At 39.3% G+C, this 12219-nt stretch overlaps 1 protein-coding gene across 1 annotated transcript in view; it reads right to left on the reverse strand.

Annotated features, from left to right (window-relative positions):
• Nucleotides 1–12219, reverse strand: part of tulp4a (TUB like protein 4a) — a 130390-nt gene that overhangs the window by 102444 nt on the left and 15727 nt on the right. The gene's annotated exons all lie outside the window — the stretch shown is intronic.

Here is a 12219-nt window from a genome sequence, read left to right on the forward strand (position 1 = left end):
ATGATGAAATTAATGGAAGATGAGGAAACGGCGGCTGGGTTTATACTTCACACAACATGACACATGCCCTTTTGGACACTACTGCTACGCAAGCGGTGCGTTGTTTATACTTGCTCGTGTACTTTACATAATTCTGGAAGATTCCACCAGGTGTCAGTACAAGATATTATCATGGTGAGAAAACAACATTTGGCTTTGCTGTGTTGTGAATTGCCTGAAATATCGATTAAATTCCCAGGACACCTTGCCACCATATCTCTGAACTGGACAGATGTTTAATGATTACATCCATCAATCCAGGGGCACGCCTATTCCAGCAAGTATTGGGCACAAGGCAGAAACAATACCTGGACGGGGCATCAGCTCTTCGCAAGGCGAGTATAAGCACACACATGCACTAGCGTCATTTTAGCATCACCAAATTCCCAAACCTGCAAATCCTTGGAAGGAAACTGGACCACACTGTGAAAACTTACCAGGAAAACATGCAAACTCCAGGCAGGGAACACCAGTGACTCCCTGCAAGGCAGCAGCGCTACCACTCCGCCACCGCTGCCCCCACATATGTAATTATAAACAGTATCCATTATTTAAATGAAGGTAACGATTTACATGTAAAATGTAATATAAATACTTTAATGCATTTCATCATGAAAGTGATATCAAGTATAAATCTAAGCATTCTAAATGTACAGACAGCTGTAATATCATAAATTTAACTCTTTCGGGGTAGAGGATGGTAATCCGCTGTTTAAGTCTCTTTGCAAGAAGGAAAGCTAGCTTGCTTGATTTGACTTTGATTTCCTTCGCGTGAATGAGTAGCAAAGAGCAAACAACCTCTAAAATGGCATCGATGTCTGCCTAGAGACCAAAGCAAAATACTCTGTGGGTGATACTTTGTGTGTCAACTTTGTGGACTCTGACTTGTCGGACTCTGATTTTGATGCAGCTGGTCTGGAGACGGAGATCGAAAATGAAAGTGAGGTGCCAGCATCAGCTAATCGTAGCTAGGAAGATACCAGCACTTATGATGACAAGGTATGAATCGCACTACGACTGCCACCACAACCACCACATGAAGACAGCCAGGCAGCCGGACCGCCATGCTGCCCCCGAGCAGCTGCCAGAGACAACAAACAGGCGCCAACAGCAGCCACACCATGCAGCAACAGATATTTGAAGTTGATTTATGTGTGAAACCATTGTTTTGTTAGCGTTTTTTTGGAAAAAATATTCAGCCCTCAAAGACTTAATGTGTTCTGTGTGGCAATTGTGTCATTACAATGGGAAATATGCAATACTATATGAGAGAAATTGATGAAGAAAACCACCACAAATACATTTGTATGTCAGCATTTAAGTTTTGATGATTTGCTTCACCACATCAAACCATTTATCAAACATTGAAGCATGCACCTTGATCCTGTAGGATCTACAAAGCGGCTTGCTGTCACATGTTGATAGTAAGCAGAGAGTCTGATGACACCTCATACTAGTTTCTGAGGACATGCACAGAAGATGTGTCAAATGAACGCTGGGAATGTGATGCAGCCATGATGCGTGCACGTACGCGTTCTGAGCGTGAAGTACAAACTGGTCCTGAGAGTAAAAGCATTTTAACAACAAAAACTCAAGAATTCTTTTGCTTTTTAACTCTGTGGTGCTAAAACTGCTACACCTTCTGAGAATGGGTCACACTGCTTTAGAATTCAGTCAGGTTTACTACAGATGGCATGCAGCATGATGTTTCTTATACAGCATGCAAGACAGAGTTAATGTTCCTTGCCCATGGTATCATGTCAAATAATTGACTATTCTCCCTTTACATATAAACAAGACTAGACCAGTAGCAAGGGCTAGTATAATAATAAGAATGAGAGGATATGGTAGCAGACATACTGTTACAGGTAAGCTTGGAAGCTGTGCTAATGCACCATGAGCTCATGCTCAAGGGCTGGCTACTCTGTTATTTTAATCATCTCTCAAGCTCAGACATTGTGAATAAATTGTGCTCCTATTAAAACATGCTGAAATGTAAATATTCACTGTAATACAAACACAAAAACATGAAGATATTAATGTTATACAAATGGTACTTTAAAAATAGTTCTATCCAAGGCGATGAGAAAAATGTAACTCATAAAACAAGCTCTCCAGAGACAAAGGGTACAAACTGTACTGAAGTGTCATTTAACCCTGTTAGTTTTAAAATTGAAGGCATTATACAATTATGTTGTGCACAAGTCATCTTGATGTCATTTTGGTTGAATGTATCTGCAAAAAAAATCATGTAAATGTAGTTAACTGCAAAATGAAAATACATAAACAAGATACTAAATAAATAGCAAGAAAGTTAGTTTGGGATAAATTTGTTTGAGGAAACATTATTAATTTATCCATGCTAGAAAAATGCCAACATTACAGGAATTTTAAAATTCACTTACAGACTGCAATAAATATGTCTCAATTCTATTTCTGTACTAGGGGGCTCTGCCCCCTGCTTGCTTTGCTCGCCAACCCCTGCCCCAGGAATGGGCAGCGGATGTACAATTTAAACAGATTGATATATTTATTTGAATTGTTACATATGCATAATAGAACTATTTTACATTATAGCGATTGTTATATTCATGGGAATTGTTACATATGCATAATAGAACTATTTTACATTACAGTGATCCCTCGCTATATCACGCTTCGACTTTCGCGGCTTCACTCTATCGCGATTTTTTTCTCATACACGCTTACGTCACTACACATGCGCTTTCTGAGAACTTGTATCTAAGCCCTACGATGGCTCCTAAACGTGCTGCTTTTTCTTAGCCTTCTGACAATACAACTAAGAGCTGGAGGAAGATGCTTACTATCCAGAAGAAGGTGAAACTCTTGGATATGATTAAAGATGGCAATACCCTACAAAAGCCTCCTCACGCATATGAAAAGACAGTGCCAGCAACTGCCTATCAAGATGTTCTTCAGACGCGTGCCCAGACACCCACTGCCTACTCCTAGTACAGTACTTCTTCACTGAAGACAACAACACACCTGCTGAAGATACTGCACCACCTCTGAAGACTCTCCTACTGAGGTCGTGCCTTCATAGGTTAGTGGTTGTGTGCATTTAAATGTACAGTACAATAATCTACTATATAAAGCGTTCGGGATTGTCCTTCCGTCCCGTGAGTGCAAAGCGTAGCGGTATTCCACTTATTACAGACTTACTACTTGCGGCTTGAGGTACGGCGCTAATGTGAGCAGAGTTCTGGTGCTGTCATCGTTCCCTTGCTTTTGTGTGCGATGCGCTGGAAAAATAGACAAAATTATGTCTCTGGAAATAATTAATGTTGATGGAGTACAAATGCCTCACCACGTAGTAAATATCAGGGGAGATGGTGCTTGCTTATTCTCATCTATAGCTTATTATAGTGCATGAAACTCCGTCTTTAGAGGTACAGATTCGGGCTGACATTGTACGACTTTGGACAGGCACTTGAGGGGATAAAAAAAAAAAAAAAGATGTTATGAATGGGCACTTTGATGTTCTCATTCCCTACACTTACATGCCTGATGTACACATGTAGTGCACAAAAATTAAGGATAAAAGTCGGTACGCAGCAATGCGATGTGAGCAGAGTTCCAGTGCTGTCATTGTTCCCTTGCTTTTGTGCGTGATGCACTGGAAAAATAGACAAAATTATGTCTCTGGAAATAATTAATGTTGATGGAGTACAAATGCCTCACCGCGTAGTAAATATCAGGGGAGATGGTGCTTGCTTATTCTCATCTATAGCTAATTTAGTGCATGAAACTCCGTTTTTAGCGTTACAGATTCGGGCTGACATTGTGCGACTTTGGACAGGCACTTGAGGGGATTAAAAAAAAAACTTAGGTTTTCGGGAGATGTTATGAATGGGCACTTTGATGTTCTCATTCTCTACACTTACATGCCTGATGTACACATGGAGCGCACAAAAATTAAGGATAAAAGTCGGTAACCTTAAAAGGCGAGTGCGCCTAGTAATATGATATTTGTAACGTCTAATATGTCTTATTTTCTCTTATTTTGTCTAATATATTGGGTAATATGAGTGTAATGGTGACTAAAGGGTGTTATTTCATGTCTAGAGGGCTCTAATAATGTTAAAAAACGTATTTAGAAGGTCGTAAACAGGTATTCTATACTCTTAACTGCGAAAATATTCGATTTATAAATTAAGAATCCTACTTCGCGAAAATTCATTTATCACGGTACAGTCTGGAACGGATTAACCGTGATAAACGAGGGTTCACTGTACAGCGAGGAATTATCCATAGTAAAAAATAGTCAAAGGTAATAAATTGAAAGAAAATGTATACGCTTTTGCATTAATGTCATTTTTATTACCATATATACTCGTGGATAAGTTCTCCCACGGATAAGTCGGGACTTGATTTTATCGTATAATTTCTGGTATTTTATAATGTCGATCGTATAAGTCGAATGCGGAAAACTCATGCTATTGGTACAAGGGATTATGATATGCTAATGCCCAACTGAAAAAGTAACCATGGAGCACACTGCATTTTTTTCCCCTATGTGGGTGCGGCAATGCGCTGTATCAACGAGTGCTCGTAACCCCTCTCTGTCTCTCTATTGTGCCTACATGACCATACGGTATATGGTATCTCACACCCTCATACACCTTTATCGTAAGAGCATCCCTTATCTACGATGTAGCGTTTGATCAGAAGAAAATATGAAGCTTGTTTTAGGTTAAACATCATTGAAGTAGCAAAAGAAATTGGTAACTTTGCTGCTGCAAAAAAATTCAATGCGTCTGAGAAACTGAGGCAAGATTGGTGGAGGCAAGAAGGTGAAGAAAAAAAAAATTAAATATTGCATTTTTGAATGGGCATATAAGTTGGGGTCTGATTTTATGATCTATTTTTCGGGTTTCCAGCCCTGACTTATACTGTACGTGAGCATATATGGCATCTACCTAAAAATCCAAATTATTGGCATACTAATTCGTACATCGCCTATACCTTATCCCACTCAGACACTGTGTTATTCACTTGGTCATTGATGCTACTATTCTTGTTCCTTAAATACCTTTCACAAATTGTATATGCTTTGATCATTGTCTCCCAGTATCTCCCTTTAGGGTTGCCATCTCAATCACCTTATTTTCCATTCCCCTTGTTATTATTCCATTTCTGTATTACAGTAATCCCTCGCTATATCGCGCTTCGACTTTCGCGGCTTCACTCTATCACGGATTTTAAATGTAAGCATATCTAAATATATATCACGGATTTTTCATTGGTTCACGGATTTCTGCAGACAATGGGTCTTTTAATTTATGGTACATGCTTCCTCAGTTTGTTTGCCCAGTTGATTTCATACAAGGGACGCTATTGGCGGATGGCTTAGAAGCTACCCAATCAGAGCGTGTATTACATATTAACTAAAACTCCTCAATGCTATAAGATATATTTGCCGTGCGGTGCTTGATTGTTTGCTTGTCTCTGCCTCTATCTCACCCTCTCTGACATTCTCTGCGCCTGACGGAGGGGGTGTAAGCAGAGGTGCTGTTTGCACAGAAGTTGTTTGCCTAGTGAATACGACGAACCTCTAAGAAATGCCACTTTATCGGGTGCTTCTAAAAGCACACTTATTGATTTTTTGATTGTTTGCTTTAATCTCGCTCTCTCTGATGTTCTCTGTGCTTGACGGAGGAGATGTGAGCAGAGGGGCTGTTTGCACAGAGGCTGTTTGCTTAGAAGATACTGATGCTCTTCTAAAAAATGCCGTGGCAAACTTAAAAGCACACGTATTGATTTTTTGATTGTTTGCTTTTCTTTGCGAGCGCTCTCTCTCTGAAATTCTCTGCTCCTGAAGAGAAGAAGATATATTTGCATTCTTTTAATTGTGAGAAAGAACTGTCATCTCTGTCTTGTCATGGAGCACAGTTTAAACTTTTGACTAAAGGGTGTTATTTCATGTCTAGAGGGCTCTAATAATGTTAACAGTGTGGGAGAGTTTATAAGGGCTTAAAATATATTAAAATAACTATACTATATACTATAACTATATATGGTTTCTACTTCGCGGATTTTAATCTATCACGGGGGGTTCTGGAACGTAACCCCCGCGATCGAGAAGGGATTACTGTATACAGTATATACTTCTCCAAGACCTCTCTGATCTTCCCTCCACTTTTATCCAACTCAGATTATTTTCTCTGGGGATAACTGCTACTAAATTAGTCCCATTTCCCACTGGAAATCCTTTCGATTCTCTTCTTTTACAATTTGGCAGGCTCATTCCTTACAGCTTACTTACAAAATCGTTAAGCAGGTTTCATTTCAAAATTCTACGCGTAACGGTCATAACAGTTGACAATTTTCGCCATGTTGAACTTTCTTATTTATAGCCCCATCTTCACGAAATTTGATAAGTGGCTTCCCTGCGCTAACCAAAACCGATGTACGTACTTATTTCATTGGTATGATGTCACTGTCGGCCGCCATATTGAAGTTTCCAATGTCACTAATTCTCCAACTTCCCGTGTAGATAGAAGGCTGAAATTTGGCAGGCTTATTCCTTACAGCTTACTGTACTTACAAAAGTTAAGCAGGTTTCATTTCAAAATTCTATGCGTAACGGTCATAACGGTCAACAACGTCCGCCATGTTGAACTTTCTTATTCATGGCCCCATCTTCACGAAATTTGGTAGGCGGCATCCCTGCGCTAACCAAAACCAATGTACGCACTTATTTCGGTGGTATGGCGCCACTGTCAGCTGCCATATTAAACTTTCCAACGTCACTAATTCTCCAACTTCCCGTGTAGGTAGAAGGCTGAAATTTGGTACTTATTTCGGTGGTATGATGCCACTGTCGGCCGCCATATTGAACTTTTCAACAGTCTTTGTTACTTATGGGCCCATCTTCAAGAAATTTGGTATGCGGGTTCCCAATGCTAGCTGAATCCTACTTACGTACATATATACGTCCATAGCCTGCAGCTCGGTCACGTGTGGGCGGCGTTGGGTCCCCCATCCCAACGCCTCCCACGTTGTTGGCTGCCTGCCTATAGAAGGCCGTCCGTCGCTCCAGTCTCTACATTCCCTTCCTTGCTTCGCCATGGGATTCACGTCTCCCTGGTGATAACTACAGTCTTTTTATTTAATCCATGGCTTCTCCGCTGTTTTATTGTTCATTTATTACGATTATAGTTATTGTGTAGGTATTTTAGACTTACTTTACATTGTTCAGGTACCCATTTCCTTTATCATTCCAACCGTACCCCCATTAACATGTCTATCGAGGTGATCACCATTGATCAAAGAACTGTCACTTACCGAGTGGTTTCCATGCCCGGAGATGGCACCTACCTTTTCCATTCTCTTTGTTACATATTATACGGCCATATCAGACTCACTCTTGATATCCGGAGGAACATTGTGTCTTATGTATTGAATAACTGGGACAGGTTCAAGGTGTGGACTGATGACGGTACAGGAGATAATTATACTACACAGGAGCACTATAAGAATGACTGAATTGTTCGGTTGTCGCTTTCAAGTGTACCGAAATGGCCAAATATTTCACACCTTTTGACAACCGCCAATGCCTCTTAAACATCTTAGACTGACAGGTGACGATTTCAGTAGTGGACACTTTGATGTTTATGAATGTTTAAACTCTCAAAAGCTGGATGTGAAGTTATCAATGAAACTGGTTGTATACTTACAATGCTTGACAGATGCCGAATGTCTCTTCAACACAAGTCCTACAAATACTGTCGTAATTGAAACAAACCATGAAACTCAAACCGATTATGACAGCAGCAATCCAAGCTGTGAGATTTGAAACAAGATTACTGTTCACATGGCCAACTGTACGTTACATGCTCAAGAGTAAGCTCAGCACACAGCTTGGTCATATTTCAACCGGAGGGCCAAACTCACAACGTGGCATACAAAGAGATCCTTCACAAATAATTATTGTTATATATTCCCTCAGTTTAAAAAGGTTTAATTTTCTTCTTAATAAAAATTTTAAGGCACTACTTCGCCGCTGCGAAGCGCGGGTATTTTGCTAGTATATATATAAGCCAAATACTACTGACTCACTCATCACAAAATCTCCCGAACCATGAGGACTTGAAATTTGGAATGTAGGTTACCCTTGGCCCCATAGTTGCTCACTAAGAAATGTTTTTAAAAATTTTGTTTTTCAGGCGCTAAATTTCTTATAGTTTTTGTAGACCCGTTTGTATGTCTGTCTGTCTTTCATGAGATAACTACTCAACATATTTAGATCGGGTTTTTTTCTATCATTTGCTTGAACATTCCGTTGATTTTGCAATTTTTTTTGCAAGTGTCATAGTTTGCTTGCGGTACCAATTTATTATCATGAATCCAAGAGAGACATATCGAGCTACGGAGAGGGGGGCGGGGCCCTCCTCACTCACGTGTCTGCCTCAGGGCATAATCTTAACTCTGCTTAGTTAGCGAACGAGAGAACTACTTAACGAATTTAGATCTTTTTTTTTTCTATAAATTTACTTGAACATTCTGGTTGATTTTATGACTTCTCTCATTGCATTAAGAATCAGAGATCGCTTGCAGGAGCGATACATTCATGCTAAACCAAGACAGGCTGCGGGCCGAGGGGAGGGAGAAGAGTAATGTCAGGAGTAGAGAACTGGGTGGGGCCCTCCTTACTGTCCTGTTTCACTAATACACGGGTGAAGCCGTGGGGGATGGCCAGTATAATTATAGAGCCTTAAACACTGTCTAAACTGTTTATGCAGCATTAATTGGCATTTGCTTCCATACAATACCAGCATGTCTTCAGTAAAGAATCAGAGGGAGCCATTGCCTACCATAGGTAAAATAAATTATATCCAAGTATCTGTTTATAGAAAGCAATGGTAGACATTCAGGAGTGAAATGGTAGTTTCAGTGTTGTGTTAAGATAGAAAAATAAAATTATTACAGAAACAAAGAGAATTCAAATAAGTAAGCAAAAAAAAAAATCAAGTGCCAAAAAGGAAGACTAAAAAGCAAGCTCTAAATCTAATTCAATCTATTTTATTAATTTCCTTGCTTTTATACATGCATCACAAATATCTTTCTAACAATGTCATAATCAGTGATGCACCGGTTGATTGGGCGCTGATCTAAATCGGCCAGTTTTCACTACAAAAGACTCAACTGATGATAGGTAAATTGGCCAATCACAAAAAAGAATTTTTTTTAGCATCTAGAGCCTGCAAACCTACTGTAAACAGGGTTGTCAGGTCATGGGGAATCAAAGTTTCACAGTTGGGGATTACAGAAGTACAAAAGATAAAATACAAGAGGATTTCTGAAAAATAAGTTTGTTTTTTTTTTATTCTATGCTAATTACCTTTCCTTACTATGGAAATAAGATTTCATACTGTGCAAATTTTCCCCATCCACAATTTATCAATGAAAGTCAACAATAACAACCATACTGAGCCTTGTAACTGCCACCTGCCATTGCTCTGTCCACTTATCTCAAAGCTCATGTATAACTGGTTAGGGGTCAGAGTGGTTTGGGATAAGCAACCATCTGACAGTGATATGCTTATCCTACCCCAGTCTATGCTACTCCTGTTAATTTGTCTAATTTTATTAACAAGATTCAGAGTTTCAGCTAAGCACGAAAGCAAATCCAAAGCTGGTATTATCTTTGCAAGATTAGAATTACATTTTTTGTGTATATTTCAGAATAAAATTATAATTGTAAGACAACTCCCAAAGCATCAAGTTAAGGCAGAAATACAGCAGTAAATGGAGTATAGAACTAGAGTTTATAGGTAGCATCTATTATTTGAATTATCACTTTTGTTTTTCTAAAGTTTTTTTCACTTGTAAATTATATCATGATTGCATATATAATATTTTGTGATAAAGAATATGTTGAGTTATTCATTTCAAAATAAAACTGTCTGTTCATATCCAAGCATAGAACACCACACCGCCTTGACATGTTTAGAGTCCCGTCTCCATCCATGCACCTTCCTAACCTGCTTATTTAGAGAAGGGTAATGGGGCAGCTGGAGCCTAACCTAGCAATCATCAGGTACAAGGCAGAAACGATCCCTTGATGGCACTCCAGCCTATTGTAAGGGTAACACATACACCCATATACTCACATGTGCACAGACACTAGGGCCAATTTACCAAAGCCAGTCCTCCTAAAATGCATATTTTTGGGCTGGGTCCTAAAACAGTAACTTCATTAAACTTTAATATCTCTAAAAAGTACATTCTCAGAGTTTTTTTCACTAGCATGATTCTTTATCAAGTGACATTTTTTTTACTGGTTTTGGATAAGGGGCCAATCTTTTGAGAATACATTTAAAAAAAATGTAACTTTTCAAGACAAACAAATGTAACACTTTTTATGTTTTTCTGAGAAAAAAACGTAACACTGTAAGAAAGTTAATGAAGATTTTTGGAATAGATATTGTTTAAACTCTAATTCTATCCTTCTGGAACTATAATTCCAATGACTGCGTGAGACATATTTATTTAAATACTTCTACCAGACATTAAAAGTACCATTTGCTCCCACCAACTCTTGAACCCGAGGTGCTTACATTAAATATGTTGTATGCTGTAACTTGTATTTATCACAGTAAGAAATTACCAGCTAACATCCCTTCTCATCAATCAGAATGGAAAATGACTGCTACGTCTGATTTTCAATGGTTTTAAAATTGCCATTTTTAAGAATATTTTGAAAATCAAATCAGTGACGTTAACTTTATACATAGTGGGCTCTTGTCTCATGAACTCAATTCGTTCGCGAGGGCTGGTTGTAACTCAAGCTGGTTGTAAGTCAGGACTATTTTTCTCATAAGAAATAATGGAAATGCCCATAATGCGTTCGGAACCTCCCACAGCAACACCTACTTAACCTTTCCATAATAAAAAAGGGTTGTATAATGTGCAAAATTTACCAAAAGCACCAATAATTTTTTCTAATGTACTAACCAAAAAATAAAAAGTGCCTAGCCTACCAGAAACAACAATTTCATACTGTACTCACCATTTAAGTTGACATCTTTGGCTTAGGAAGGGAGGAGGAGGAGAATGAAATGGAAGGTGGTTATTGTTTAGAAGGAGACTCCCCTTCATAAGAACATCAGGACTCTGGATCTCTAGTGTCCTTTCTCTCCTTGGGAGAGGCTGTAGCCCACTAGGACCTGCTTCTGGCTCACTAGGTCTCAACATTTTCGGAAATAAAAACTGGTCTAAGGTTGTCTGTTTCTGTCTTTTCTTCAACACAGTTTTGTAGTATGACATGACATTGTCATTAAGCAAGTTAATGTAACAATTAGCTTTTTCTGTCTGGGTGGGTCTTCTCTACAAATGTTTGTAGCTCTGTCCATTTTTTCAGGATGTCCTTTACTTCAGAAGGGGAAATTTGCTGCAATGATTGTTGATCCTGTCCCTCTTCTTCAGAAGGCTCCTCAGCTGCCACTCTCTGTTGCTCAGCCAGAAGCTGCTGAAGTTCCTCTGTAGACAATTCCTCTGAGTGTTCCTCCTGTTGATCCTCCCACTCTTATTCAGAAGGCTCCTCAGATGCCATTCTCTGTTGCTCAGCCAGAAGTTGCTGAAGTTCCTTTGTAGACAATTCCTCTGAGTGTTCCTCCATCAGTTCCTCAACATCACCACTGTCTACCTGCATGCCTATGGACTCAGCTATAGTGACAATGTCATCAACCACAGGGTCAGTTGCAGGCTCAGGCTCCTCTACAAAGCCTTCAAAGTCTCTCTCCTCTATAATTTTAGGCCACACTTTCTTCCAGGCAGATCTCAGTGTCCTTAGAGAGACAACCCCACACAGGAAAGGATGTTGCAATGTTCCTTCCAGAACTCTGTAAGAGTTAAATTTGTATCCGAGACCATCTGGAAGCATTTCTGGAACAGTTCCTTTGTGTATAGCTTCTTAAAGTTAGCTATAACCAGCTGGTCCATAGGCTGCAGTAGAGAAGTTGTATTAGGTAGGAGGAACTCTACTGTAAGCCATGAGAATTCTTCAGCCAACTCTTCTTCCAAGTCTCTTGGGTGAGCAGGAGTATTGTCCATGATGAGGAGAGCCTTAAGTGGTAAGCCTTTGTCCTCTAGATATTTCTTAACAGTAGGACAGAAAACCTCCCTGATTCACTCAAGAAAAAGTACTTTTGTTAC

The sequence above is a fragment of the Polypterus senegalus genome, chromosome 3 (assembly GCF_016835505.1).
Source record: "Polypterus senegalus isolate Bchr_013 chromosome 3, ASM1683550v1, whole genome shotgun sequence".
Lineage (NCBI taxonomy): Eukaryota > Metazoa > Chordata > Cladistia > Polypteriformes > Polypteridae > Polypterus > Polypterus senegalus.